The sequence below is a fragment of the Cherax quadricarinatus genome, chromosome 10 (assembly GCF_038502225.1).
Source record: "Cherax quadricarinatus isolate ZL_2023a chromosome 10, ASM3850222v1, whole genome shotgun sequence".
Lineage (NCBI taxonomy): Eukaryota > Metazoa > Arthropoda > Malacostraca > Decapoda > Parastacidae > Cherax > Cherax quadricarinatus.
In genome coordinates, this window is record NC_091301.1 from 15,892,422 (window position 1) to 15,920,302 (window position 27,881).

Here is a 27,881-nt window from a genome sequence, read left to right on the forward strand (position 1 = left end):
CAAAGTTCAAAATATTCCAATTTCAAAATAGGGTCCAGAATAAACAATGTAGGCATTCCTGGCACTAAACTAACATTTCCTCTGTTCATTAGTCGTGTTTTGAGGCTTTACAAATAAATTCCATTTTGATTTTTTATTCACATAATGAATTTTTATTCACACCAAAAAATAGAACATTTACTGCTATGCAATACTGTAATAATTGTATAAATATCATCACCATATTTGTGAATGTATATTAGACCCACCAGCTGACGTGTATTAGACGTGTGAGGTCGTTTGTTTACTCTTGAATATCGGCAAAAATTTAACATTTCCGCTACTTTGAGCTCAGTTTCAAGCCATTTCCAGTGCTAAAACCAATCAAAATCATCTCTATTTCTGTAATATGTCTTCCATTCTATCAAATGAGACCAAGAAATCGCAAATACAACTATAAAAAACATACGAAAAAACACTGCAAAGTTGCTGTTTTAATCAAAAAATCATGATTTCAGTTTTTTTCTCTCATTATACACAGTGTGCTGCAGGATCTGTTTTATGTGGTGCACACATACCACATAGATGTATTCTCTCATATATAGGCCCAAATGTACCACTCACAGTTTATCAGAGTGAGCTGAGCTCATGGCGTAGATCTACGGTTTGGACACTCACCATAAAGCCGTAGATCTACGGGACGGACCCTGAAAGGGTTAAGAGGATGTAATACACCAGGGTGTGGTCCTTGTCGTTATGTGAGAAATATCACTAGAATCACGTTTGACTGCAACTCCCTTTCATTAGTGATTTAACTGATGTTACAGTAGTCAGTAATTTCTCAGATGTAATTCACTTCAAAGCAACGTCAACACCACTGGCAGTTTAGCTGTCCAACTAGGTACTGCTGATTGCAGCTCTATGGCTTACAGTGGTCTTTTCTGTCAGTGCTCTTAGGCATGCTGCATCAGTTATACTGAAGTTATATTTCCATCTGCTCTAATATTTAAATAGGAATGCATGGTTTTATATCTACTAGAGAGAGAGAGAGAATATGAGAGAGAGAGAGAGAGAGAATATGAGAGAGAATATGAGAGAGAATATGAGAGAGAGAGAGAGAGAATATGAGAGAGAGAGAGAATATGAGAGAGAGAGAGAATATGAGAGAGAGAATATGAGAGAGAGAATATGAGAGAGAATATGATAGAGAGAATATGAGAGAGAGAGAATATGAGAGAGAGAGAGAGAATATGAAAGAGAGAGAATATGAGAGAGAGAGAACACGAGAGAGAGAATATGAGAGAGAATATGAGAGAGAGAGAATATGAGAGAGAGAGAATATGAGGGAGAGAGAATATGAGAGAGAGAGAGAATATGAGAGAGAGAGAGAATATGAGAGAGAATATGAGAGAGAATGAGAGAGAGAGAGATAGAGAGAATATGAGAGAGAGAGAATATGAGAGAGAGAGAGAGAATATGAGAGAGAGAGAGAATATGAGAGAGAGAGAGAGAGAATATGAGAGAGAGAGAATATGAGAGAGAGAGAGAGAGAGAATATGAGAGAGAGAGAGAGAATATGAGAGAGAGAGAGAGAATATGAGAGAGAGAGAGAGAGAGAGAGAGAGAGAGAGAGAGAGAGAGAATATGATACAGCTAGGTGTTTACACTTCCAGTAGGAAGACCACTTTCCACCTATTCTGAGAGCATTTAGCCTATCTTGCATTTATTTAGTTGTGGTATGGTGGATTTACTGAAGGGTACATCTACACCAAGATACTGTTTCTGTAAAATTTAGTGTAGCTGATGAATTTACCTTTCAAATGAATGGATTCAAACATGTCATTTTTCTTTATAGTATCTTAGTCTAAGATGTGGATGTGATGAGTCCTAATCAGTTATATATCATTTGAAATTGCATTTTATCTTTTCCTTTTCAGACTTGACTAGGAGGGGTAGATCTGCTCAACCTATAACAAATTGTTCTCATTCCTTTTGTTTAAGTTCTTGTTTTTTGTTCCTTGCATTTGTTAGTGCAATTTGGAAAGTGAAGTGAACCTTGGTTTCTGCAATCATGATATGCTTTACCAATCCTAGCTGTAGGTGTTAAATTGCATAGTTGTGGGTCATTATAGTACACATGACAGGATTTCTTAACATTTAAAGAGAAACATTTGTGTCCTCTCTTTATTCCCTTGATCTGTGAGCAAGTTCTCAATAGTAGCGACTACATTATCATTAAATTTGTGTGCATCAGTGGGCTTGTAACTCTTTTACCAGTGATCCATATACTGTAATTAATAGTTATTTCTTTGATCTGCATTGATCAAGATTAACAGTTGAGTCTTGGAAAGTGATCAGATAAAAAGATTTTCAAGTGTTATTGAGTCATGTATATGATGGATTTAGTCTTAGGCACAGATCTAATGTATGGGCTCCATATTGTCCATTATTCTGGCACTCATATTCATTGAGGAATTGAACTAGTATAGTTCTGTTGGTGTTTGTTATTGAGCCCCCAATGTTCTATGTCCAGTATTAAAGTCTCCAATAATAATAATAGTAGCTTCTCTTATTAATGTGATCAAGTAAAGCATTAGGTTGAAACTGATTAGTTGGAGCATAAATATAATGTTATTTGAGAGGTTACCTGCTTTTACATTAACACCATAATATTGAGTGATTTAGTGAGGCAAGTTCTTTTTAACAGTTAGGCAATTTGCATATATCAGCAACTTTGAGGAAGATTCTCCATCTAGTAGTCTGCATTCTTGCAAACAAATTATATCAATACATGTATTTTGGTTGCACTAATGTGATGTAAGCCAGGCAACTGCTTCGTGATTGAAACAATTTTCACTGAAATAAAAAATTGTAGTACCTTGTTCATCGTAATCATTCCTTACAAGCCTTTGCCTGTTAAATGCAAGAGTAGTGTGCAAATACTTAAGAGTAAATAACATAGTCTGCACATTCTTTCTTTCATAACAGTTTTCCTTAATTGCCTTCTGGCATTGTCAGCACAGCCCTAAGAAATGTTTGCAAACAAAGCATTCTAATTTTTGTGCTACTAATTGTTTTTGTGTCAGTGGAGAATTTTTCACTCCTGCTCTTGTCCATATGTTCAGAGTCAACATTCTTACCACCTAGCTTTATGTAATTTCTCACCAACTGCTTGCAATGATAATTCTTTTATGATTGATCAGCAAGCAGGTTTAAAGGAAAATGCAAATGGCTTTTGGTCATCCAGGATTTGTTGCTGTTAGCTATAGGAAACAGTACTCTTACAACTGCACATTGATCAGACAAGACTTACATATGGCTGTCTTGTGGAGTGCCACGAGGTGCCACTCCATGGAAATAGTCAGCCTTTGCTAACTCTTCAATATCTTTTGATAGATTGTCTCATTCTTCATAGAGCAAACAGACTTCCATATTCGACCTCTCCTTCAGTGCCTACACATACTTACTATATTCTCCTCACTGAAAGTCCCAACTTTTAATGCAGATTCATGCAGACCCCTCACACTAAGGGTCTGTGGTTTAATCCCTGGCATGGGTGGAAACATTAGGCATGTCTCCTGACACCTTTTGCCGAGTTCACCTAGCAGTAAGTAGGTATGTACGTGGGTGTTAGTCAACTGTTGTGGGATGCATACCAGGTGGTGGTAGTGTACCTTAGAAAAGGCAGGGCTTTGAAATGAGCTGAGGTAGGATAATAGCTCTTAGCTTGTAAAATTGAATTGTCTAAAAAGGTCTGCCTTTTAACCTCTAATGTTAGCAAGTCTCCCATGTACCACTGAATGACCAACACACGCTTGCTCTGCATTTATATTATAATTACTGCAGGTATTATTGCTACAGTATTATAAAATACAGTGAATGGTTATAACAGGCTATTATTACTACAATTACAGTATTAATATATATTATATCAAAGTATGCAACTAGAAATTTCTTGCATATAAAGTCTTCTTTTTCTGAAGTATATATGTCCTCTAACTTAGAATTCCAAGGAATTGGAACTACACTCTGATTCCTTGGATCAAACCCAAGTATAGTACTACGGATTTTTCAGGCGCTGTGTGACCCTTAGGGGTTTAGAACGTCTCCACGACTATTATAATAATATAGTAGTAATAATTTGGCTTTAGCAGTCTAAGTTAAGATAAGATAAGATAAGATAAGATTTCGTTCGGATTTTTAACCCCGGAGGGTTAGCCACCCAGGATAACCCAAGAAAGTCAATGCGTCATCGAGGACTGTCTAACTTATTTCCATTGGGGTCCTTAATCTTGTCCCCCAGGATGCGACCCACACCAGTCGACTAACACCCAGGTACCTATTTGCTGCTAGGTGAACAGGACAATAGGTGTAAGGAAACGTGTCGGAATTTCCACCCGCCGGGAATCGAACCCGGGCCCTCCGTGTGTGAAGCGGGAGCTTTAGCCACCAGACCACCGGGCCACAGTTAGATATTACTTATTGGAGAGTTGCTAAATTTGTGCATGTTAAAGGAAATTTTTATTTTTAAAATGACATTGTAATGACATTAAAATTTATGTATAGGTGACTATTTCAATAATGTACTGTACTGTTTTTTTTTTTTTTTTAAATCATGTAGTTTTTGCAAAATACAGTGCTGAACAGGTAGGCCCCACTTTTTAGTGCTTGACTTTATGCCTTTTTGCTAATTTATCTGTTTTCATTTATACCCATTCTTTATTTATTCAGACTTCCTACAATAAATACATTCACCACTCATTGTAAGCTAAGGATAAAAATATTTTAAACTGAGTAATGTGTGTACTGTATATGCATTTTTTAGGATTAACTCTATTGCTCTCTTAATATATGATAGTGTAAATATGTTATCAGGCTTGTATATGCATTTAAAAGTGAAAAAAAGGCTGTTTCACTTTACAGTGATTTTCACTCAACAGCAGTAGCCCGGAACCTAACTACAGTGGACCCCCGGTTAACGAACTTTTTTCATTCCAGTAGTATGTTCAGGTGCCAGTACTGACCGAATTTTTTCCCATAAGGAATATTGTGAAGTAGATTAGTCCATTTCAGACCCCCAAACATACACGTACAAACGCACTTACATAAATACACTTACATAATTGGTCGCATTTGGAGGTGATCGTTAAGCGGGGGTCCACTGTATATATATACGGCCTGCCTGTATATGTATTGCTATGAAAAAAATTACCACAGTGAGAATAGGAAATAAAACCTGAGAGCTTTCATATGCTTACACATGTACATTTTCAGAGGAATAGGAAGAAGAGACAAGAGAAGCATATTTTATAGGTTAAACCCTGAGGTTTAACATAAAAAGTTTAACATATAAAATGTGCTTCTCTTGCCTCTTCTTCCTCTAGATATGTGTCAGCACATGAAAGTGCTCAGATTTTATTTCCTATTTTCACTGTGGTAATTTTTTTTCACATTTGTAATTACACATTTTATTGTGATTTCTTCCATATATGGCTATAAAAGGAAATTAAGATTGAAATGTTTTAGTACATTGTGGACTTATAGCTGTAGTCCTGAGGGTTTTTAATCATTAGAATTTAGCTCTAAAAATTTTATTAGGAAACCTCTCTCATATATGTACTAAATCAGGTTCCAGAGTATCTAGATTCTATAAATTTCTGAAGAATGTAAACTGAAATTTTTTGAATACTGTAAATTGAAAATTTCTGAATAATGTAAATTGAAAATTTCTTTTTTGGAGAAAAATAAAAATTTAAATGTGGAATTTTTGCTCTTATTTGGACTTTCCACTATTCCAAATTCAAAATTTTAAAGAATAAATTTTTACTCAGAAAAAAATCTATGTTCACAGAATTTATAACTTAAAATTTGGTATCTTACTTAAACAAACTGTTTTCTGAATTTTGTGTAAAATTCAGGAAATGTTCTTTCCCCAAAATTCCAGTGTTATTGCTTATATTTAAATTCTAAATTTTACTGAAATTCAAAAATTTGTGCATTTCTAAAATCATTCCCAATTCAAGACTCAGGTTATCAAATATGGAAATATTTCGAATACCTTATGAGAATTCTGATGTAGTAGGGAGAAACTATTCTAATAGTGATGATAAAATACAGTAGATTTCATTGATATTTGTACTGTATTGGAGATTTGTAGAGAAAAGATACAGTATAAATTGAACATAATTTCAGAACTGCCTTATGAAGCACTCAGTAATTACATACTGTATAAAAAAATGTTAACTGAGTGATGAAGACAATCGCTGTATAACTACAGCTAGTTAGTTAGGCATAAAATACCACTGTAGTTACTCCTAACAAGTTAAAAGCAGTCTTTTGCTAATTGTTGGATCATATTAAAACAAAAAGTACAGTACCTGTAGTAATACAGTTTAAATGTGTTAAGAATGTTCATCTTTTATTTTCTTTTAAGGTATTTAAGTTGTGATAATGATCACAAATTTCGTGTAGAATACCATATAATAAATATTGGCTTTCTGAATTAAACTGTCTTAAAATATCTCTGTGTATGTAAATGTCAGTTATAGAAAATAATACTTTCTTGATGGATGTTAATATAACAGATAGCACATTAAATCAGTAAAGTAAATGTTTGTATCCTTTATTGCCTGTAATACAACAGATACTTTTTATTGAATATAATTTAAATATACAGTGGACCCCCGCCTTATGATCAGCTCCCAACTCGAACAATTATGTAAGTGTATTTTTGTAAGTGCTTTTGTACGTGTATTTTTGGGGTCTGAAACGGACTAATCTAATTTACAATATTCCTTATGGGAACAAATTCGTTCGGTAATGGCACCCGAAGAGACTTCTGGAATGAATTAATATCGTAAGTCAGGGGTCCACTGTATTCAGTCATACACCCAGTGGGTGGAAAAATGTTGGGAAACATCTGGAGTGGGAAGTGGATGGTTGAATGTGATTATAACTGAGAGGTCTGATAATTGAGTGTCTGATATGTAAACAGTTTCTTCATTTCCAGTTCAAGAATGCTTGATATTCTCCAGGGAGGTTCCTTGATGTTGGTGGAGCAGTGCTTCAATTTCTTGGATCAAACATGAATTCCTTACATCCCCCAGGTGCTGTATGACCCCTGTGGGTTTAGCGCTCCCTCCATGAATGTAATGACGAATGTGTTTCAATGCTTTGCTACATCTCGTGTATTATTTAAAGTTCTGTAAATTCTGTATTACAAAGGCATGCACTAACTTTGACTATTCCTTGGCACTTGTTTTTCCCTCCCCTTGACACTTGTTTTCCTCTTCCCTTGGCACTTGCTTTTTCCTCCCCATGGCACATGCTTTCCATTCCCTTTGGCACTTGCTTTTGACCATTTAGTTCTGTATGACTCATTTGGGTTTAGTGTTTTATTGTGATTAATACTAATTGCAAAGGTGCAAATTATGTATGAAGTATGGGAGTAGGATATACCACATAGGTCTTGTCTGCTTTCATGTCCCTTAAAAGGAAGTACAGGGGGAGAAGGGATCTTGATCCAAGTAATTAGAGCTGTCCTTCTCTTATCTGGATTGAACCTAATTACTGTTTCTCATTCCCCAGGCACTGTGTGACTGAATATAATAAAATTACAGCTGAACCTTTCAAATTGGGTGCCTTGTTACTGGTAAAGGGCTCTTGGTCCAAGGAGTTATAGTTATCCATGCCATCCTTGCTGCATGACCCTTGTGGGTTTAGCACTTAGTTTTGATTGTAATAATCTCCTACCATGGATGCTGTATGACCATTTCTGGTTTAAAAGCACTTCCCCATGAAAATAATAATTCCCAATGAACATATTATAAAAGTTTGCAAATTGTGGGAAACTATTGTGTTACAGTTTTCAGACTGCCACTGTATAACCCATATAGGTTTGGAGCATATATAATAATGATTTGCAGAGGAGTCCAAGGCAAGTCAAGCTAGGGGACTAATGTCTTTGTTGTTGAACGATAGTGCTGCTTGAGGGGATCAAACCACGGAGCTGAGTGCGCAACCATCGAGCTATGGGACACTTTGCTTAATACTGGTGAAGGGCTCTTGATCCGAGGAATTAATATTTTTCCCCATCCTTTCTCAGGTACTGTCTGACCCCCCCTACATGTAGGGTTAGCATTTCCTCGTGAATATACCAATAATACTCTAGCAACTGCTGCTGTATGACCTTGTGGGTTACCGCTGAGTTTTGATTGTACTAATACTCTAGCAACTGCTACGTTCGCATTTAATTTCTGTGAGGAGTTTAGTACTTCCTAAGAGCATAATTGAGTGAGCTCTTCATAGTCCCTCCATCGACAATTTCCTTCATGTAATAATGATGTGAGTGAAGTCACTATGACACCATGAAGTGGACTAAATGGGGCTTCCCGTGTCAGTGGAACCATGGCTCTGTATGTTTGATCAAGTCTCTCTTTCCAGGATTTGACCTGGGTCCTCTGGTTGTTTACTGATCGTGCTACCACTACATTATGGATGTGTAATTTTGAGATTTATGCAATAGATCATGTTTGACTTCAATATACCTGGTGTGAACAAGTGGTTACATTGGCTCAAACTCGGGTTAATATTCACAAAACTGTGAAACTTCAGCTGTATGGTTTAGCACTTCCTCATGGTAATAAGAATAAAAATATATGTTTATGTGGGATATATGGTCAGAGAAGCTGTATGACCCTTGTGAGCTTAGTGCTTAGTTGTGATGATGATCTGCCTGGAGGGTACTCCGGGGATCAATGCCCCCATGGCCCGGTCCATGACCAGGTCTCTTGATGGATCAGGGCCTGATCAATGATGCTGTTACTGCTGGCCGCATGTGGTCCAATGTACGAACCGGTTGATCCAGCACTGACTTTAGGTATCTGTCCAGCTCCCTCTTGAAGACAACCAGGGGTCTGCTGGTAATTCCCCATATAGCTGGTGGTGGGCTGTTGAACAGTCTTGGGCCCCAGACATTTATTGTGTTTTCTCTTAGTGTACTGATGGTGCCCCTACTTTTCACTGGGGATATGTTGCATCACCTGCCAAGTCTTTTGCTTTTGTAGGGGGTGATTTCTGTGTGCAGATTAGGGACTAGTCCCTCCAGGATCTTCCAGGTGTAGATTATTATGTATCTCTCTTGCCTGCTGTTACAAAAAAATGCAATATCTAATAATGATAGAGATCTCCAGTGAATACTAGAAAGGACTGCCCTAGCATCCAGCCTGTTACTTGGTTTTTGTAACAAGTAGTCAGTATCCTGGTCCAATTATCCATTAGAATTTAGTAAGATTCCATAAAGTCATTATATTAGACCTTAGTGCAATTACAAGTGAGAGTCTTGTTCTATTTTAAATTTGTATTTTTATATTACTAGTTTATACCTAGTTGTACTTTAGTTCATTCCAGCACAACACATAGACAACATCAACTTCATTATGTGTAGTAGTGACTATACTCTATATGACCAAAATACTCTAGCTATATACTTATCCAAGCTTCCCACCACTACAGATATCAGTACTAGAACTCAACACATAACTCAGGATATAAATAACCATAATTTAAACCTAGAAGATGATTGATCACGTTGACCTTGATCTAAACCTCCATAATCTGACACCCAATCAAAACCTATTGGAAAGTAACTGCCTTTATTACACAGCATCACAAGCCAGCACTATCCTAAACAATGCTAAAAGCCTATCAGTACTTAACTACAACATCAGGTCCTTAAGCAAACACTATGATGACCTCCTGGCACTCCTTGAATCACTAAAGACACCCTTCTCCTGCATTATTCTTACTGAGACCTGGCTAAAACAGGACACAATAGATATCTACCCTCTACCAGGATACACAGCAATTCACAACTGCAGACCAAACCAAGTTGGGGGTGGTATTGCAATCTATTACTCTAACCAATTATCTTGTATTAGCAGCACTTGCTTTAGTGATGAATATGGGGAATACATTTTTGCTAATTTTACTGTAAAAAACCTTAAAACACCTATAACAATCGGTGCCATTTACCGGATACCTCACACAAACATCCCAAATTTCAGTGAGAAATTAAAGTCACTAATAATAAACAGACAAATGAATAAGCACCACCTTCTCTTAGCTGGAGACTTCAACATCAACCTTGGCTTACTAGATGATCAGCCTGTAACTGATTTCATCAACAATATGAACAACACACTTCTCATACCAACAATAACTAAACCAACCAGGCTCACTGAGACAAGTGCAACCATAATAGACCACATATGGACCAATATACTAGCCCCCCTTAAATCAGGGATAATCACAGATAGCACTACAGACCACTACCCTACCTTCCTCCTGACAAACATTAATAAACCACCACTTGAATACAACAAAGTCCCATTTAGACTCCATGACGAGGCCTCAATAAGGAAGTTCACAACTGACCTAGAGATTGTTGACTGGCCTACAGAATTCTCCAAGGTCAATGGTATTGATGACTGGACAGGCATTTTTCTTAACAAATTACTTAGACTATACAACAAACATTGTCCTATAAAAAACGAAACAGATCACAAACAAACGGCTTGGTTGCCCATGGCTAACCAGCACCATTCTGAAATCCATTGACAAGAAACACCAATATGAAAAGCAATATAGACAGGGTTTAATACACAAAGATATTCTTAAACACTATTCATCAGTTCTCACCAAAGTAATAAAGAAAGCCAAACAACTATACTACTCCAGTAGATTCACAGACACTAGAGGAGATATAAAAAAGACCTGGAAAACACTCTCTCAGATTCTAGGGACCCACAAACTGAAAAAAACCAAGAATATTGTCCTAACTAAACCTAATGAAACACCACTACATCCCACTGACACAGCTAACAAGATAAACGACTTCTTCTCAACCATAGGATCTAATCTCGCCAATAAAATCCCACATACTAATGCCCATGCCGGGGACTACCTAGATGGGAATTTCCCAAATTCCTTCTATCTTGCACCAACTGAGCCCTCGGAAGTCACCGAGATTATAAAGTCACTTAAAAACAACTCAGGGAATCTGTCTAATGTCCCACCATTACTGTACAAGCGAGCGGCCCATATCCTTTCGCATGCTATTTCATTACTTTTTAACAAGTCACTAGAAACTAGCACCTTCCCGAAACTACTCAAGATGGCAAGGGTTACACCAATACATAAAGGTGGTGACCCTACAGACTTAAACAACTATAGGCCAATATCAAACTTACCATTGCTATCCAAAATCTTTGAGAAACTCGTGCACAGGAGACTATATTCATTTATAACAGCACAAAACATACTCAACCCCTGCCAATTTGGATTTAGGAAAAATAAAAGCACTAATGATGCAATCATAAAAATGCTAGATCTGCTTTACACAGCATTGGAAAATAAGGAATAGCCACTAGGAATTTTTATTGACCTAAGAAAAGCTTTTGACACAGTAGACCACGACATCCTACTCCACAAACTTGACCATTACGGTATAAGAGGCCATGCGCTTGCTTATTTCAAATCTTACCTTACTAATAGGTATCAGTATGTTACCATTAAAGACACAGCATCAACAACACGGCCACTTGATACTGGAGTTCCGCAGGGAAGTGTCCTTGGTCCCCTGCTCTTCCTCATATACATCAATGATCTTCCAAACGTATCCCAACACCTGAAACCCATTCTCTTTGCTGACGACAAGACTTATGTCATCTCTCACCCTAATCTTGCCACCCTCAACACCATTGTTAACGAGGAGCTGATCAAAATATCGACTTGGATGACAGCCAATAAACTTACGCTTAACACTGACAAAACCTACTATATTATGTTTGGTAGCAGAGCAGGAGATGCACAAATTAACATTAAGATCGACAACACTCTAATTACCAGACATAATGAGGGCAAATTCCTAGGCCTATACCTTGACAACAACCTGAATTTCAGCACCCATATCCAACACATAACCAAAAAAGTATCCAAAACAGTTGGGATCCTCTCCAAGATACGATACTACGTGCCGCAAAATGCCCTTCTCACACTATACCACTCATTTATCCATACCTCACCTATGCTATTTGTGCTTGGGGATCAACTGCAGCAACACACCTAAAGCCAATAATAACCCAACAAAAAGCTGCAGTAAGAATAATCACTAAATCCCAACCCTGGCAACACACCCCCCCACTCTTCATAGATCTAAACTTACTCCCTGTTCAGTACATCCACACTTACTACTGTGCAATCTACATCTACAGGACCTTAAACTCCAATATCAACCTTGACCTAAAATGCTTTCTTGATAGTTGTGACAGAACCCACAGGCATAACACCAGACACAAACATCTCTACGACATTCCCCATGTCCGACTAAACCTTTACAAAAATTCAATGTATGTCAAAGGCCCTAAAATCTGGGACACCCTACCTGAGAACTCTAGAACTGCAGACACATTCATCACCTTCAAAACTACCATTAGAAAACATCTTATCTCCCTGATAAACCCCGTCAACTAACTACACGAATACCACCTGGTGGTTCACACTTACACTCACTCACCCATTTGACCATAAACAGAAATATTAATCTCAATCTTAAAATAATGAATCCTATGATACTCCAATACTGAAACTATGTACTGTGCCAAAACAAAAGCATTCACATTGCTAAACTCACAAACTAGTATTTAGTCACTTAGCCATAATACCAACTTACCTCATAATTTGTAATATTTTAAAATAAAGAATTAAACTAAGTCTGCCCGAAATGCCTAGCCATGCTAGGCATTCTAGTGGTACAACTCTGTAATCATTATTTAACTACATGTAAACCACACAACAACCAAATTCTGTAAATTCAACATTGTAATTTTTATAGAGAATAAACTTTGAATTGAATAGTGCTTCAGGATTACAACTGGTAGGCTACTAACTAAAGAAATTAAAATTTAATAAGTTTATTAATAACAATAAAGTTGTCTAGGCGTATAATATCAAAGTAAAGTAGTCAATTGAATATAATATCGGATACAAGTTCGTACACTTCTCTCATGTACAGTAGTATAGTGCTGAAGGCACATATCACATCTTTGTGGCTTTTAAGTACCGTCTGGTACATTGTTAGCATTTAATAACATAATACTAATATATACAAGCTTGTGTGTATGTTTGTAAGTGTTCTAAGTAGTTCGCTATGTCTCAAGACTCGACTAGACTTAACCAGTGACTGACTAAAAGTCCTCACATAAACTAACTTCTTGACCAACCTGGCAATCAGAACAGCTTGCTTGAGCAATAAAATGACTGATAAGCCGAGCAGCAATATAACAAGCAACAGCGACACAATCAGGAACAAGGAGATAATATAACGACACTAAATAGGGACCATCTGTAGATCCTCCACAAAAGTCACAAAACTCCCATACTACTGAATCTAAGTTCAGCATTAGAAAATCCCCGACTCTGACAGTATACAGATACTAGTACAAATTAGGTCAGAAGCTACAGCTCAGGACCTGAGATTCTCAGAGTGTCTATGTAACACACAACCTCAGTACAACGTCGAAAATCACTAAGTCTAGACTATGTTCTGTGAACAGAGTTACACAGAACCAACGACAAGAAAGCGACAGAGACGATCTTCCAACAAGGGCCAGCAAGGGAGAGCTGGAGAGGGACGTCTTTTTGGAAGCAACGTCAACCAGAAAAGAGAGCTTGTGAAGGCAAGACAATCTCTCACCCAGGTGAGGTTTGATCACCCCACCCTGATCACGTGACTCTTCGTGGACTGCTGCTGCCCAGCAACGCAGAGAAGCAGGCAGCAAAACAAGTGGAGCGGTAGTTAGACAAGGCTGTCGGCTACTTAACACTCACGAACTATGAGCACTGAATAATATATAAATGTTACATCCTACCTAATAATATAACCAAGTCAAATAATATAAAGCAATATATTTATGATTTAGCTAATATCGTAAATATAAGCAATATAAAATTATATGGACAGGTAATATACATTATATACACTGTGACCCATTCAGGGGTCACAACACTTGCACTCCAATGAGCACAAGTCGAGTGCTTCCAGGCATTCCCAGTAGTTAAGGTGTTTAATGCGGTAAAGGTTTTCTGTACATTCTCTAGATCTGCAGTTTCACCTGCCATGAATGGAGATATTAATGTACAGTAATGTTCCAGCCTAGAGAGAACGAGTGATTTAAAAAGGATCATTGGCTTGGCATCTCTTGTGTTGAATGTTCTTATTATCTATCCTATCAGTTTCCTCGCAGATGTGATAGTGGCATTGTTGTGATCCTTGAAGGCGAGATCTTCAGATGTTACCACACCCAGGCCCTTCACATTACTTTTCCACTCTACTGTGTGATTAGAGTTTGTAGTAAACTACTCAGTTCTAACTATTATTTCCTCCAGTTTTCCATAACGGAGTCGAATCGAATCGAATCGAGGACGACGAGAGCTGTCGTAAGATGGGAAGGAAGAAGGATATGGAAGGATGGAAATAACTGGAAAAGGATGGGAAGGAGGGGAAGAGGAGGAATCAAGGCAAGTGGCCCAACCACTTTGGGACATGTGGTACAAAAGTACTGGAGACGTACATAGAGAGGCTTGACTGATGTCATTGCTTGGCTCACTAGGAGAGGATGGCGAAGGCAGCGGTAGGAGCTGGGAGTGTCAGAAGGCAGCAAGCAGGATGAGTTGGTTATGGTCTTAAATCGTTTATCAGTGCGGTAAATTGTTTTCGAGAGAGTTGTATCACACTTATGGGAGAGCTGTAGTAGTATTCGTTGGTTTGGAGTTGGTGGAGTATCTGGTTGTAGGTAGGGAATGGTCTTTCTTCGCTTTGGTACGATACAGTGTTGTCTTGGAGATGTTGGATGAGTTCTAGGCGAGTCATGCTTGCAGGGTACAGCCTCGTGGTGTAGAATATGAGTCCTTTGTGTTTAACCCATGGTGTTCCAGGTAATCGACGTGAGCTAAGTAGAGAAGGCGGTGGTGGAGTAGAGGAAGGTGGTGTTGCTTCGTTTTCAACTTCAGTAGACGAATTAGAAGATGTTTCTGGTGGTAAGGCTTCTGACTGGTTGGATTCAGTGAGAGGTGGTGGCGGTGGAGGGTGGCCCGGTGGCCTGGTGGCTAAAGCTCCCGCTTCACACACGGAGGGCCCGGGTTCGATTCCCGGCGGGGTGAAAACATTTCGACACGTTTCCTTACACCTGTTGTCCTGTTCACCTAGCAGCAAATAGGTACCTGGGTGTTAGTCGACTGGTGTGGGTCGCATCCTGGGGGACAAGATTAAGGACCCCAATGGAAATAAGTTAGACAGTCCTCGATGACGCACTGACTTTCTTGGGTTATCCTGGGTGGCTAACCCTCCGGGGTTAAAAATCCAAACGAAATCTTATCTTATCTTATCTTATCTCATTGGTCGTTGTTGGATTGACGTCACTAGTTGGTGGTGTTGATGGAACTTCTGCAGAAGAGTTGGCGATTAAGTTTCTGGTGAATTTGAGAATTTCTTCAGAAGGTGGAGATGCTGGAAATGTAAATGAAGGCATGTTATTTAATGCAAATAACTCGTTGATGGTAGAGTTAAATGATCCAGGTACAGCCATGTTTTGCATATGAGCGTATAGTAGACAGTAGTGAATCTTCGTTACGTCACATGTTGGAGGAGTGATGGTAGTGGTGGTGGTGGAGGTGGGCTGAGTAGATGCTTGAAGTGATTTTGTAGTGTCTGCTTGTATTTTTGCAATTGCTGCATACGTTGGAGTGTTGCTAGTAGGTTTTTTCTTTGCTGCATCTTGTGTTTTCTTCATAATATCCTTTCTTGTAGGACATTTTGCTGCCAGTGTATGGTGATCATTACTCTTGCAGTTTAAGCACGCTGGTTGTGTTGGAGCAGCAGCGGTGCAGGAACTGAAGATGTGTCCCTCACTACCACATGTAGTGCAGAACTTCTTGTCTTTTACTGGACATGCATTGGTGGTGTGATGGTATGAATAACAGTTCCAGCAATGTTGGATGTAGTGATATCTCTCTGCTTCAATGTAGGTAGGGCTGATGTAGTAGTACTAGACAGCAAGACCTTCGTTCAGTGCAGTGGCACCCATGTTCAAGTCGGTGAAGGTGACCTTGATCATGGACGTTGCATTTGGGATTTTTGTAATGCTGTCAAAAGTAGCCCAAGTATTTTGCGTCTCGATGGATGACTTGAGTTCAGCAGGTGTTTGAGACGTCAGAATCTTGTCCAGTTTTTTTTAGGAATACTGATTTCCTTGCCCTGAGGGCAGGAGATGACGTAACAGTAAACCCTTGAGTAGTAAGAGTAGTGATGGCTTCTGTAGTGAGTAGCTTCTCTGCTTCAGCATCATCGTGACACACAACAATGAATGCTTCTTTCAGTGACAATATGGTGTTGAATTTTACTTTCAGTGCTCCCTGAACAACAGTTGCAAGAGCAATCTTCGTTGAATCATCAACGGTACCATTTCTTGGTTTGATCTTTACACGATTTGCGTAGCTCATCGTGTAAGTCAAGGCGCGCTGGTAAAGGTTCCCCTCCCCAACGGGGATCGTAGGGAGACAGAGTAAGTAAGGAGAGCTGCTATGACCTGCCTGGGCGAGAGTCAAGAGCAGAATCTATTTGTCTATTTTCATTTGTCCCATAACGGAGTAGATAATAATAATAATGATAATAATAATAATAATCGTCAGGGAGAGGATCAGACCACATGGTGGTCTGGTGGAGGGTGGAGAGGAAGGGGGTAGGATGAGGGGGAAGGGAGAAAATGGAAAGGGGGGGGGGGTAGGTCAACTGATACCCAGTTCGCCACTTCTAATTTGTGATGGTGTTGCTGTAAACAGCAGAAGTTGATATTTCAAGTGACAAGTCTACCCTCATCCGTGTGTTGATCTGTTATTCTCGGTGACATGTAGCATGTGACCTGACATGTTGGTTTCTCTCCAAAACCTTTATATTATTGATCAGTAGCTGTACCGAAGGTTGTTGGAAGCTTTGTCCGTGGCCATGTTTGTGTGTTTGTGTACCCACCTATATGTGGTTACAGAGGTCGATTCACAGCTCCTGGCTGTGTTTATTTGTTTGTTTATGTGTATGTACTCACCTAATTGTACTCACCTAATTGTGGTTGCAGGGGTTATTACAACCCAGGAATCCAAAGGCCCATTATCCTGGGTGTAAAGGGAGCAAAATAAACACAGCAGAAAAGCTTTTGACTTATATTATCCTTCACCAAGTAAGAACAGAAGTATGTACACTATGTACAACAATAGGTATCAGTGCACTCCACGGTAAGCAAGGCAGAATAGAAGCCACTAGAGAGCAGACCGTGCTTCAACCAGCTCTAGAATGGGAATGACAAGGGCAGACAGGCGGGTGGTACCCACAACACCTCTGCGATTGCCAAAACCATCTTCTCATTGGCTTGAACCTGGGTACTGATCGAACGACGGGGCCCCATCATCAACCCTTAGTACCTGGTTCTCTGGTTGGGGGAGATAGCCTTTCAATGAGGGTGTGTACATGCGCCGAATAAGGGTTACATACTCTTTGCATGCCAAAAGGGTCGAGACTCAGCTCCTGGCCCCGCTTCTTCACTGATTGCTACTAGGTCCTCTCTCTGCTTCCTGAGCTTTGTCATATCTTGTCTTAAAGCTATGTATGGTTCCTGCCTCCACTACATCACTCGCTAGTCTATTCCACTTCCTGACGACTCCATGACTGCAGAAATACTTCCTAACATCCCTGTGACTCGTCTTAGTCTTCAGCTTCCAATTGTGACCCCATGTTTCTGTGTCCCCTCTCTGGAACATCCTGCCTCCATCCACCTTATTTATTCTATGCAGTATTTTGTATGTCATTATCATGTCTCCCCTGACCCTCCTGTCCTCCAGTGTCGTCAGTCTGATTTCCCTCAACCTTTCATTGTAGGACATTCCCCTGAGCTCCGGAACTAGCCTTGTTGCAAACCTTTGTACTTTCTCTAACTTCTTGATGTGCTTGACCAGGTGTGGGGTTCGAAACTGGTGCTGCATACTCCAGTATGGCCTGATGTACACAGTGCAAAGTGTCTTGAACGATTCCTTACTAAGGTATCAGAACGCTATTCTCAGGTGTGCCAGGCGCCCATATGCTGCAGCAGTTATCTAGTTGATGTGTGGCTCCGGAGACGTGCTCGGTGTTATGGTCACCCCAAGAACTTTCTCCTTGAGTGAGGTTTGCAGTCTTTGTCCACCTAGCCTATACTCTGTCTGCAGTCTTCTTTGCCCTTCCCCAGTCTTCATGACTTTGCATTTGGCATGGTTGAATTCAAGGAGGCAGTTGCTGGACCACGTTTCCAGTCTGTCCAGGTCTCTTTGTAATTCTGCCTGATTCTCATCTGATTTAATTCTTCTAATTAACTTCATATCATCTGAGAACAGGAACACTTCAGAGTCTATCCCTTCCATCATGTCATTCACATATATCAAAAACAGCCCTGGTCCTAGGACTGACCCCTGTGGGACCCCGCTCGTCACAGGCACCCACTGTGATACCTCTTCACATACAATGACTCATTGCTGCCTCCCTGTCAGGTATTCTCTTATCCATTGCAGTGCCCTTCCTGTTATATGTGCCTGATCCTCCAGCTTCTGCACTAATCTCTTGTGAGGAACTGTGTCGAAGTCCTTCCTGCAGTCCAGGAAAATGCAATCAACCCACCCCTCTCTCTCGTGTCTTAATTCTGTTACCTTGTCATAAAACTCCAGAAGGTTTGTGACACAGGATTTGCATTCCATGAATCCATGCTGGTTGTCGTTTATAGTCTTGTTCCATTCCAGGTGCTCTATCACTCTCCTCATGATAATCTCCATGACTTCGCATACTATTCACGTCAGAGACACTGGTTTGTAGTTTAGTGCCTCGTTTCTCTCTCCTTTCTTAAAAATGGAGACTACATTTTCCGTCTTCCATACCTCAGGTAGTTGCCCAGTTTCAAGGGATGTATTGAAGATTGTGGTTAGTGGCACACACAGCGTCTCTGCTCCTTCTCTAAGGATCCCCAGGGAGATGTCCAGTCTCATCGCCTTTGAGGTATCTACGTCACTTAGCTTCTGCACCTCCTCCTTCGTTGTTTGTATGTCATCCAACGCTTGTTGGTATATTCCCTGTTGATGTTTCGCTATGTGTTGTTTTCCCAGAGGCCTTCCTGTCTCTACTGTAAATACTTCCTTAAATCTCCTGTTGAGCTCCTCACATACCTTGTGATCGTTTCTTGTGAGTTCCCCCACCTTCTGTCCTCGGCCTGATCACCTGGTCTTTGACTGTTGTCTTCCTCCTGATGTGGCTATACAGCAATTTCGAGTCAGATTTGACTTTCGATGCTATGTTATTTTCATGCTGTTACTGGGCCTCCCTCCTAATCTGTGCATACTCGTTCCTGGCTCTTTGACTAATCTTATTTTCCTGTGTTCTTTGCCTTCTGTACTTTTTCCATTCTCTAGTGCACTTAGTTTTTGCCTCCTTACACCGTGTGTGTGTGTGTGTGTGTGTGTGTGTGTGTGTGTGTGTGTGTGTGTGTGTGTGTGTGTGTGTGTGTGTGTGTGTGTGTGTGTGCGTGTGTGTGTGCGTGTGTGTGTGTGTGTACTCACCTATTTGTACTCACCTATTTGTGGTTGCAGGGGTCGAGTCACAGCTCCTTGCCCCGCCTCTTCACTGATTGCTACTAGGTCCTCTCTCTCCCTGCTCCATGAGCTTTATCATACCTCGCCTTAAAACTATGTATGGTTCCCGCCTCCACTACTTCACTTTCTAGGCTATTCCATGGCTTGACCACTCTATGACTGAAGAAATACTTCCTAACATCCCTTTGATTCATCCGAGTCTTCAACTTCCAATTGTGACCTCTTGTGTCTGTGTCCCATCTCTGGAACATCCCGTCTTTGTCCACCTCGTCTATTTCGCACAGTATTTTATATGTCGTTATCATGTCTCCCCTGACCCTCCTTGCCTCCAGTGTCGTCAGGCCGATTTCCCTCAATCTTTCTTTGTAGGACAATCCCCGTAGCTCTGGGACTAGTCTTGTTGCAAACCTTTGCACTTTCTCTAATTTCTTGACATGCTTGACTAGGTGTGGATTCCAGACTGGTGCTGCATACTCCAGTATGGGCCTAACATACACAGTGTACAGTGTCTTGAACGATTCCTTATTAAGGTATCGGAACGCTATTCTCAGGTTTGCCAGGCGCCCGTATGCTGCAGCAGTTATTTGGTTAATGTGTGCCTCCGGTGATGTGCTCGGTGTTATGGTCACCCCAAGATCTTTCTCCCTGAGTGAGGTCTGTAGTCTTTGTCCACCTAGCCTATACTCTGTCTGCGGTCTTCTTTGCCCCTCCCCAATCTTACGTGTGCGTGTGTGTGTGTGTCAGCGTGCCTCGTTGTGCTGCGGGTTTTCTCGTGTTTTTACGGTCGCTCTTACGTGCTAGAACTTTAATTTGTGTCTTCAATCCGATACGATACATCCCTCTAGCGCCTGGAACCAATCTTGGGCGGAAAACATTATATACTGAGTCAAAAAAGGAGAATTAGTGTGCACTACCTAGCAGAGTTTACTACCAGAGGGGAATCATAGGCCTGGGTGCCGTGTGAAAAAATAATAATAATTGAACTTTTCTTGTCAGAGGAAAGAAAGTCTCCCTGATAGCATTGTGTATACATAGTGTTATAGTGTATACTACAGTGGCTCCCTAGTATATAGATGATAAAGGCTAAAGTATCATTTGAAAACAGGTGAATTTGTAAATGAAGTGATAAGCCTATAGAGGCAGGTGCCGGAAGTCGCCAGAAACTTACCACAGATCAGCTGTTTTTAATAATCTTCCTGGCCTGCTAGTGTACTCGCATATAATCTAGTGATACCAGTGAATAGCAGAATACAGTGCTGTAGTAGCAACCAACCAGTATTATAATGGTACTTAGTAGAGTGGAGTGACTTTCATTAGTTTCTTTTTCTTGAAATACCAGACGTTACTGTGAATTTCACATAACCTGTAGTTACCAGCGGTCGCAATATACACAACGAGAAGCAATTATTACTAAAGAAAAAGCGTCCCTCCTCCAAAATTTCCACCAGTCAACTATAGTGATAATATAGCATTTATTGTGGTGGAGGCCAAAAAGAAAAACTAGAAAAGCTAGATACAGCGATTGATAAACAAGGGTTGAGGCTCGACCGTTCGTCACTGTAGGAGTTGCCAGCAGTCACCGGTTTCTTCAACACGCAAGTTATACTTTTGTATCAATCAAATAACATATTACTCGGGTAGAATTTTCCAGTAGATCCTTCATGTGTTAGCCCAAATCATCGACCAGTATGTTTTAAATAAATGACCCACTGATCAGATCAGACTGGCTCCGAACCCTCGACTGGACCGAACCCTCGATTGGTCGAACCCTTGGCCGGTTTCAAACGGATTTGTTGGACAATAAAGCAGACTGTAAACGGATGGGGTTGTAGGCGCTCTTATAAACACAAACAATAAATATAAAACAAACTCCAGGAGCGTACTCCGGTAAGCTGTCCTGATATGAAAGTACAGTTAGAAATAGAAATACAGATAGCTAGAGCTTTACTTAAAGAGGTTATTAATAGAGTATTCAAGAGGTTGCTAGTAGAATTACAGTAAATCAACCATTCAAATCATTATGAAGCTGTGTGTAGTCTGCAATAAATCAAACAAACGGGCTTCCACATGGATAAATTGTCATTTTTGTGGAAATTGGTGTCACGCCCCTTGTGCGGATATCCAAGAACTAGCTACAAGCAGTATTAAAACAGGGAAGTGTTTTTGGGTATGCCCAAAGGAGATAAATCTGTGGACTAAAATCACAAGGGTATTAAAAGAGGATAACATCAAAGCTGCTTTCATAGACAACCTGGAAGCTTTCTACAACAGATGGGAACATAAAAAGTCTGGGCTGAATGGTACTGCCCTTGATACTGGCCATGTAGTCAGAAACTGTAAGGCTGGAGGTGATGTCCTGGTAGTCAGTAAATGTGGGGCTGATAGTGCTGTCCTGGGAGACAGTAATGGTGAAGCTGGAGGTGCTGTCCTGGGAGACAGTAATGGTGAAGCTGGAGGTGCTGTCCTAGGAGACAGTAATGGTGAAGCTGGAGGTGCTGTCCTGGGAGACAGAAATGGTGAAGCTGGAGGTGCTGTCCTGGGAGACAGTAATGGTGAAGCTGGAGATGCTGTCCTGGGAGACAGTAATGGTGAAGTTGGAGATGCTGTCCTGGGAGACAGTAATGGTGAAGCTGGAGGTGCTGTCCTGGGAGACAGTAATGGTGAAGCTGGAGATTTTGTCCAGGTAGTCGGGAAGTATACGCAGGAAGGAATGCATATAAATGACCTCATAGAGGACAGGAGCCGTAGTGGGGAAACAAGTGTAGTCAAAGATAAGATAAAACCAATATTGCAAACAAGAAATACAACAGGAAATAGCAAACAAGAGGACTCCACTAGCAATAGTGAGGATATATTACCAAAAACAACTGGTGGGAGCTCCATTGTTGGTGCTAGGGAAGATAGGAATAAGACAGGTAAACATGCACCAACAGGGAATACAGTCACAGAAACCCAAGGCAAACGGAAACCAAGCCTGTGCACATACTATGCACTTGGTATCTGCAGACATGGGAAATCTGGAAAAACAGATGGGACCTGCAACTATGACCACCCTAGAAAATGCCGTGCCCATATGACAACAGGAAAATGCAAACTCCCTTCCTGTAAGCTTTTTCACCCTGAAATGTGTACCTCTTCAGTACAGGAAAGACTGTGCTATAACTTAAATTGCCAGGCACACCATCTAAAGGGGACAAAAAGATACAAAACATCCAGGCCATGGGAAAACCTGGGTAGCCACAGCCACTCAAGAGGGAGAGGTTTTTTAGTGCCAGGAAGGAAAAAAAAAACTGGCAGGAAATGGCAGAAATTGAACAGCAAATCCAGTCATTCCTGGAGTGGAACCACAGTCGATGGCCTCCACTCCAAACCAACAGATACAGATACTAATGCCGGAAAAAAATCCCCCCCCCAGTACCAACAATACCACCAGTCCGATGACATTCTTCTTTGCAAACATACAGGGTCTAAAGCCAGCAACAAACAACAAAATACCTTTCATCCGTGGACTGCTTGCAGAGGCAAAGGCAATGTTCGCGGCTTTCACTGAGACCCACATAAAGGATCACTTAGACAACAAAATATGGATCCCAGGTTACAACCTATACAGATGTGACAGAGTGAACAGGCAAAAAGGGGGGAAGGGGTTGGCCTGTACATTGCAGAGTCACTTGTTTGCACAGAACTTCTTAATGCCTCAAATGATGTAGTGGAAGTTTTAGCAGTAAAGGTCGAGAACCAAAACCTAGTCATTGTGGTAGTCTACAAGCCTCTGGATGCAACATCCCAGCAATTCCAGGAACAGCTGTTAAAAATTGACCACTGTCTGGAAAATCTTCTAGCTCCTGCACCCAACATCTTGCTCCTGGGGGATTTCAACTTAAGGCACCTAAAATGGAGGAATATAGCAAATAATATTGTTGCAGTAATAACACCAGGAGGCAGCTCTGATGAAAACTCACACTCACACGAGCTTTTAAATCTCTGCACAAAATTAAATTTAAACCAGCAAATAATAGAGCCTACTAGAATGGAGAATACACTAGACCTCATCTTCACTAACAATGATGATCTGATAAGAAATGTCACCATATCAAAAACAATATACTCAGATCACAACATAATTGAGGTTCAGACATGTATGCGCAGAGCCCCAGACCGACAAAATGAGATTAGTCACGAGGGAGCATTCACCAAATTCAACTTCAATAACAAAAACATAAAGTGGGACCAAGTAAACCAAGTCCTAACCGATATAAGCTGGGAAGATATACTAAGCAACACAGACCCCAACTTATGCCTAGAACAGATTAACTTGGTGGCACTCGATGTATGCACAAGACTTATTCCTCTAAGAAAAAGAAGGAGTAGATGTAAAATAGAAAGAGACAGGCGCTCTCTTTACAGGCGACGGAAAAGAATAACAGAGCGGCTAAAAGAGGTCAATCTATCTGAAATGCGTAGGGAGACAATGGTCAGAGAAATAGCAAACATCGAACTTAAGCTAAAGGAATCTTATAGGAGTCAGGAATCGCGGGAAGAACTAAAAGCCATAAATGAAATCGAAAGAAACCCAAAGTATTTCTTTTCCTATGCCAAATCAAAGTCGAGAACAACATCCAGTATTGGGCCCCTACTTAAACAAGATGGGTTCTACACAGATGACAGCAAGGAAATGAGTGAGCTACTCAAGTCCCAATATGACTCAGTTTTTAGCAAGCCACTAACCAGACTGAGAGTCGAAGATCAAAATGAATTTTTTATGAGAGAGCCACAGAATTTGGTTAACACAAGCCTATCTGATGTTATCCTGACGCCAAATGACTTCGAACAGGCGATAAATGACATGCCCATGCACTCTGCCCCAGGGCCAGACTCATGGAACTCCGTGTTCATCAAGAACTGCGAGAAGCCCCTATCACGAGCCTTTACCATCCTATGGAGAGGGAGCATGGACACGGGGGTCGTCCCACAGTTACTAAAAACAACAGACATAGCCCCACTCCACAAAGGGGGCAGTAAAGCAACAGCAAAGAACTACAGACCGATAGCACTAACATCCCATATCATAAAAATCTTTGAAAGAGTCCTAAGAAGCAAGATCACCACCCATCTAGAAACCCATCAGTTACACAACCCAGGGCAACATGGGTTTAGAACAGGTCGCTCCTGTCTGTCTCAACTATTGGATCACTACGACAAGGTCCTAGATGCACAAGAAGACAAAAAGAATGCAGATGTAATATATACAGACTTTGCAAAAGCCTTCGACAAGTGTGACCATGGCGTAATAGTGCACAAAATGCGTGCTAAAGGAATAACAGGAAAAGTCGGTCGATGGATCTATAATTTCCTCACTAACAGAACACAGAGAGTAGTAGTCAACAGAGTAAAGTCCGAGGCAGGCACGGTGAAAAGCTCTGTTCCACAAGGCACAGTACTCGCTCCCATCTTGTTCCTCATCCTCATATCTGACATAGACAAGGATGTCAGCCACAGCACCGTGTCTTCCTTTGCAGATGACACCCGAATCTGCATGACAGTGTCTTCCATTGCAGACACTGCAAGGCTCCAGGCGGACATCAACCAAATCTTTCAGTGGGCTGCAGAAAACAATATGAAGTTCAACGATGAGAAATTTCAATTACTCAGATATGGTAAACACGAGGAAATTAAATCTTCATCAGAGTACAAAACAAATTCTGGCCACAAAATAGAGCGAAACACCAACGTCAAAGACCTGGGAGTGATCATGTCGGAGGATCTCACCTTCAAGGACCATAACATTGTATCGATCGCATCTGCTAGAAAAATGACAGGATTGATAATGAGAACCTTCAAAACGAGGGATGCCAAGCCCATGATGACACTCTTCAGGTCACTTGTTCTATCTAGGCTGGAATATTGCTGCACACTAACAGCACCTTTCAAGGCAGGTGAAATTGCTGACCTAGAAAATGTACAGAGAACCTTCACGGCGCGCATAACGGAGATAAAACACCTCAATTACTGGGAGCGCTTGAGGTTCCTGAACCTGTATTTCCTGGAACGCAGGCGGGAGAGATACATGATTATATACACCTGGAAAATCCTAGAGGGACTAGTACCGAACTTGCACACGAAAATCACTCACTACGAAAGCAAAAGACTTGGCAGACGATGCACTAGCACGTTAAGAGACCATACAATAAGTGTCAGGGGCCCGAGACTGTTAAACTGCCTCCCAGCATACATAAGGGGGATTACCAACAGACCCCTGGCAGTCTTCAAGCTGGCACTGGACAAGCACCTAAAGTCGGTTCCTGATCAGCCGGGCTGTGGCTCGTACGTTGGTTTGCGTGCAGCCAGCAGTAACAGCCTGGTTGATCAGGCTCTGATCCACCAGGAGGCCTGGTCACAGACCGGGCCGCGGGGGCGTCGACCCCCGGAACTCTCTCCAGGTAAACTCCAGGTAATCTTCATGACTTTGCATTTGGCTGGATGGAATTCGAGAAGCCAGTTACTGGACCACATGTCCAGCCTGTCCAGGTCTCTTTGCAGTCCTGCCTCATCCTCATCCGATTTAATTCTTCTCATCAACTTCACATCATCTGCGAATAGGGACACTTCAGAGTCTATTCCTTCCATCATGTCGTTCACATATATCAAAAATATCACTGGTCTTAGAACTGACCCCTGTGGGACCCCGCTTGTCACAGGCGCCCACTGTGATACCTCTTCACCTACCATGACTCGTTGCTGTCTCCCTGTCAGGTATTCCCTGATCCATTGCAGTGCCCTCCCCGTTACATGCGCCTGATCCTCCAGCTTCTGCACTAATCTCTTGTGGGGAACTGTGTCAAAGGCCTTCCTGCAGTCTAGGAAAACGCAATCTACCCACCCCTCTCTCTCGTGTCTTACTTCTGTTACCTTGTCATAAAACTCCAGGAGGTTTGTGATACAACATTTGCCTTCCATGAACCCATGCTGGTTTTCATTTATAATCTTGTTCCTTTCCAGGTGTTCGACCACTCTCCTCCTGATAATCTTCTCCATGACTTTGCACACAATACATGTCAGAGACACAGGTCTGTAGTTTAGCGCCTCGTTTCTGTTTCCTTTCTTAAATATGGGGACTACATTAGCTCTCTTCCATTTCTCAAGTAGTTGCCCAGTTTCAAGGGATGTGTTGAAGATTGTGGTTAGAGGCACGCACAGCATCTCTGCTCCTTTTCTAAGGACCCATGGGGAGATGTTGTCCGGTCCCATCGCCTTTGAGGTGTCAAGGTCTCTTAGGAGCTTCTTCACCTCCTCCTCAGTTGTTCGTATGTCATCCAACACTTGTTGGTATATTCCCTCTTGATGTTCCTTTCTGTGCTGTCTTCCCACAGCCCTTCCTGTCTCTACTGTAAAAACTTCCTTAAATCTCCTGTTCAGCTCCTCACATACCTCCTGATCATTTCTTGTGAGTACTTCACCTCCTGTCCTTAATCTGATCACCTGGTCTTTGACTGTTGTCTTCCTCCTGATGTGGCTATACAACAGTTTCGGGTCAGTCTTGATTCTCGATGCTATGTCATTTTCATACTGTCGCTGGGCCTCCCTCCTTACCTGTGCATACTCATTCCTGGCTCTGCGACTGATCTCCCTATTTTCGTGTGTTCTCTGCCTTCTGTACTTTTTCCATTCTCTATTGCACTTTGTTTTTGCCTCCTTACACCGTCGGGTAAACCAGGGGCTCGTTCTGGTCTTCCCGTTGTTACTGTTGCCCTTGGGAATAAACCTTTCCACTGCCTCCTTGCATTTTGTTGTTACATATTCCATCGTTTCATTTACTGGCTTTCCTGCCAGTTCTCTGTCCCACTGGACCTCCCGCAAGAAGTTCTTCAACCATATGTAGTCCCCTCTTTTATAGTCAGGCTTTTCCCATTCAACTCCTGTTATTCTCTCCACTTGCAGCTCTACTATGCATTCAAAGCATAGAACCACGTGGTCGCTAGCTCCTAGGGGACTCTCATACTTGATGTCCTCAATGTCTGAGCTGCCCAGGGTGAACACAAGGTCCAATCTTGCTGGTTCATCCTCCCCTCTCACTCTGGTAGTGTCCTTAACATGTTGGTGCATGAGGTTTTCCAACACCACGTCCAACATCTTGGCTCTCCATGTTTCGGGACCCCCATGTGGCTCCAGGTTTTCCCAGTCAATCT

At 41.2% G+C, this 27,881-nt stretch overlaps 1 protein-coding gene across 1 annotated transcript in view; it reads left to right on the top strand.

Annotated features, from left to right (window-relative positions):
• The window catches only part of LOC128687975 (phosphatidylserine synthase), a 73,026-nt gene extending 66,437 nt beyond the window's left edge, over positions 1–6,589 (top strand). Inside the window, exon 10 of the mRNA XM_070083673.1 lies at positions 1,917–6,589. The gene's annotated coding sequence lies outside the window, so the exon portion shown is untranslated. The remainder of the gene's footprint in view (positions 1–1,916) is intronic.
• Positions 6,590–27,881: the final 21,292 nt, after the last annotated feature.